We start from the raw sequence: 5000 nt of genomic DNA on the forward strand, positions 1-5000 counted from the left end.
ACATAGACAGGCAGATGAACAGAGACAGAGACAGGGAGAAAGAGAGAGAGACGGAGATAGAGAGACAGAGAGAAACAGGGAAGGGGAGGGTGAGAGAGGGAGGAAAAGAAGAGAAAAATAGACAAGAGAAACAAGGCTGCATCAATATAGACAGTAATGGTGAAGAAATTAAAAGTAGGAAAAAAAAGGAAATAAGGAAAAAAAAAAATCCAATCGTAATATAACGAAAGTCTGGGGGGGAAAAAAACAACGGCCAAGGAATACAAACAGACAAACAGATCGAAAGAAAAAAAAGGAAAGAAAAGAAAGAAAGAAAGAAAGAAAAAGAAGAAAAAAAAAGAAAGAAAAAGAAGAATAACTGAATAAATTAAGAAGAAGATCTCTAAAAGCAAAGACACACACAGACACACACACGCACGCACACACACTGACACACAGAGGCGCACACACATACACACACATACACACGCACACTGACACACACACACAGGCACGCGCACACACATGCACACACACACGAGCGCGCAGCCAAGGAATACAAACAGATCGAAAGGGGAAAAAAAGAAAAGAAAGAAAGAAAGGAAGGAATAAAGAAAAAGAAGAAAGAAAGAAAGGAAAAGAAGAATAACTGAATAAAAAAAGGAGAATCTCTAAAAGCAGAAACATAAAAAAAGAGAACATTGTCCCCAGAAAAAAAAAGACAGGGCTATAATACTATAACCAAGACGCTGATAAAATAACAAAATTAAGAAAAAGAAAGGAAAAAAAGAAAAAAGAAAAAAAAGAAAAACGAAACAAAGATAAAAGATAATAACAACATGAAAGAAAGAAGAAAACTGACAGCGAAGAAATAAATAAACAAAGAAGGAAAGAAAGATAGAAAGAAGGGAATAAAAACTGAAGAGAAGAAAAGAACAAAAACAACCCAAAAAACCCCAACAACAACCGAAAAGAGAAATAGAAAGATAAAAGAAAGGGAAAAGAAACAAAGAAAGAAATAATGAAAGAAAGAAAGAAAGAAAGAAGGAAAGAAAAAAAGATAAAAAGGAACAGACAACGATAACGACAAAAAAAACAACAACAAAAAAACCCAGCAAAACAACCACCACCACCCTCCGTACCCACCAACCTTCAAAAGAACCCCCCTCATCCTCCCCCTACCACCCCCCCCACCCCCCACCCCACCCCAACCCACCCCACCCCCCCAAAAAAAACAAACAAACAACAACACAACAAAAACTGGTGGCAACAGAGAAGAAAAAAAAAGAAAGAAAGAAAAAGAACGGAAGAAAGAAAGAAAGAAAGAAATACGACAGAAAGAGAGAAAGAAGAAAAGAACAACAACAGCAACAACAACAACAACATAAAGCACAACGACGACAAACAAACAAACAATAAGAAAAGAAAAAAAGACGTAAAGAACTGTTGTAGACAGAGAAAAAAAAAAGAAAAGAAAAGAAAGAACGACGAAAGATAGAGAGAAAGAACAAGAAGGTAAAAAAGAAGAAGAAGAAGAAGAAGAAGAAGAAGAAGAAGAAGAAGAAGAAGAAGAAGAAGAAGAAGAAGAAGAAGAAGAAGAAGAAGAAGAAGAAGAAGAAGAAGAAGAAGAAGAAGAAGATAGTTGAGTTGACAGACAGAAGATTACAGGGGCTCCGGAAAAGGCCAGCCCAGTGTTTTCATGTCCTGATTATTTCTCTCTCTCTCCAATTATCTGGTCCTCCTCTTCTGCTGTATTTCCTGTATCTCCCCGCAACTGATAACTCTCTCTCATTGAAAACAAAGTTTAGGAGTTGGAAAATAAGAGAGAGAGAGAGGGAGAGAGAGGAGGGGAAGGAAAGAGAGAGGGGAGAGAGAGTGATGGAGAGAGAGAGAGGGGCGAGAAGGTGTAGAAAGGGAAAGACAGCGCGCGCGTGAAAGAGAGAGAGGCGGGGAAGAGAGGGGGGGGGGAAGAGAAGAAGAACAACAAGATGATGATGATGATGATGATGATGATGATGATGATGATGATGATGATGATGAAGCAGAAGAAGAAGAACGACAACAAGAACAAGAAATCGAGAGAGAGAGAGAGAGAGAGAGAGAGAGAGAGAGAGAGAGAGAGAGAGAGAGTTAAACAAGAAGACGGCGACGACGATAAAGAAGAAGAAGAACAAGAACAACAACAAGAAGAAAGAAAATTGAGGAACAAAGAAGTCAGAAAGTAACCAAACAAGCCTTCACTTCAAACACACACACACACACACACACACACACACACACACACACACACACACACACACACACACACACACACACACACACACACACACACACACACACACACACGAGTTCGTTGGCTGCAATTTTCCCAGAGAGCGATTTTACATGAGGGGTGGGGTTTTTTTCCCCCCCTGTTACGAAATTTGATAGGCAGATTAATGATTTTGTTTCTTTTATTATGTCTTTTTTTTCTGCACCCAGTGTCTATCAGTTCCTGTAGCATACATGAATCAACAATGAAAGAACAGTACTTGGGTTTTACTTTGAAATCGGTTTCTTATGTCGTGTCTTTTATTTTGGGGAGGAAGAGGTGGTGTTTTTTTTTTTTTTTTTTTTTTTTCTTTCTTTTTTTTTTTTTTGCTGCCCCATCATCTGCGCCGTTTCAGTGGCATTACTCCCACGCCGCTCATTTAGATTCCCCCATACACGGCCACACCCGGGTTCGTCCGTCACAGTTCCAGCGTCGGCAGTCCACAGGGAACCATCGATGTTAGGTCGCCAGGAGGCCACACACCAGAGGAGACCCTGCACTGCTGTTGAGTCACTTCGGTGGTGTTCAGTGGTGCCTGTTCTGTTTTAACGTACTTAGGACACCACCTACTCAGCCCCCTACTAACGACAATAATGGCTTAGTCGCGGAGCCAGACTGAGAGAGCGTCTCTCCCAGAGTGGAGACCGCCGCCACGTCGGAGGAACAGTTGGTATTAATTCATTTACCATTATTTGTCAGTTTGGGTTTTTTTGGTCTTTTTGTCTCCTTTTGAGGAGCCGAGGATTTCTGTTATATATTCCAAAACTGCTTTGTTCTACGAACTTGAAAATCAAACAAATACTTCTTCTTCTTCTTCTTCTTTTTCTTCTTCTTCTCTCTCTCTCTCTCACTCTCTCTCTCTCTCTCTCTCTCTCTCTCTCTCTCGCTCTCTCTCACATACACACACAAACGCACACACTAGCTCTGTCTGTCCGAATCATTTAAAGCAGGTCAACACAACAAAACGCAAAGCGAATATGTAACTGGATATAATGAGACATGCAAAGTCCTTTTGACTTCAGACTGTGTTTTCAGCAATGGCCAGCATACTAGTATTTGATACGACCCTTACCCACGATTCCACAGACTTCCGTATCTCCCCTAAAGAACTGACTGGCTCATGTACAGGACACACACACACACACACACACACACACACACACACACACACACACACACACACACACACAGATAGACAGAGACGGAGGAAGAGGCAGGAAAAAAGAGAGAGCGACACACAGAGTGAGAGAGAGAGAGAGAGAGAGAGAGAGGGAGGGAGACAGACAGAAAGAGACAGACACAGAGAGACAGAGACGGGGTGAGACAGACAGAGGGAGAGAGAGAGAGACAGACACAAACAGAGAGGGAGGGAGACAGAGACAGAGAGAGATGGACAGAGAGACAGAGAGGGAGGGAGACAGAGAGAGACAGACACAGAGAGACAGAGAGACAGAGAGGGAGGGAGACAGAAACAGACAGAGACAGACACAGAGAGACAGAGAGGGAGGGAGACAGAGACAGAGAGAGACAGACACAGAGAGACAGAGAGGGAGATATACAGAGAGAGAGACAGACACAGAGAGACAGAGAGGGAGGGAGACAGAGACAGAGAGAGACAGACACAGAGAGACAGAGAGGGAGGGAGACAGAGACAGACAGAGACAGACACAGAGAGACAGAGAGGGAGGGAGATAGAAACAGAGACAGACACAGAGAGACAGAGAGGGAGGGAGACAGAGACAGACACAGAGAGACAGAGAGGGAGGGAGACAGAGACAGACAGAGACAGACACAGAGAGACAGAGAGGGAGGGAGACAGAGACAGACAGAGACAGACACAGAGAGACAGAGAGGGAGGGAGACAGAGACAGACAGAGACAGACACAGAGAGACAGAGAGGGAGGGAGACAGAGACAGACAGAGACAGACACAGAGAGACAGAGAGGGAGGGAGACAGAGACAGACAGAGACAGACACAGAAAGACAGAGAGGGAGGGAGACAGAGACAGAGAGATGCAGAGAGACAGAGAGGGAGGGAGATAGAGACAGACAGAGATAGACAGGGAGACAGAGAGGCAGGGAGATAGAAACAGAGACAGACACAGAAAGACAGAGAGGGAGGGAGACAGAGACAGACAGAGACAGACACAGAGAGACAGAGAGGGAGGGAGACAGAAACAGACAGAGACAGACACAGAGAGACAGAGAGGGAGGGAGACAGAGACAGAGAGAGACAGACACAGAGAGAAAGATATACAGAGAGAGAGACAGACACAGAGAGACAGAGAGGGAGCTATACACAGAGAGAGACAGACACAGAGAGACAGAGACGGGGTGAGATATACACAGAGAGAGACACACACAGACAGACAGAGAGGGAGATAGAAACAGACAGAGACAGACACAGAGAGACAGAGAGGGAGGGAGACAGAGACAGAGACAGACAGACACAGAGAAACAGACAGGGAGGGAGATAGAAACAGACAGAGACAGACACAGAAAGACAGAGGGGGGGGGGGGGGAGGAAGACAGAGACAGAGAGGGAGATAGGCAGAGAGAGTAATAACCACTTTCCTTCCCCCCCCCCTCCCCTCACCCCCTTCCCCCCAGCATCAATATCAGTAGCTCAAGGAAGCGTCACTGCGTTCGGACAAATCCATATACGCTACCCCACATCTGCTAAACAGATAGATGCCTGACCAGCAGCTTA

The sequence above is a fragment of the Babylonia areolata genome, chromosome 11, assembly GCF_041734735.1.
Source record: "Babylonia areolata isolate BAREFJ2019XMU chromosome 11, ASM4173473v1, whole genome shotgun sequence".
Lineage (NCBI taxonomy): Eukaryota > Metazoa > Mollusca > Gastropoda > Neogastropoda > Buccinidae > Babylonia > Babylonia areolata.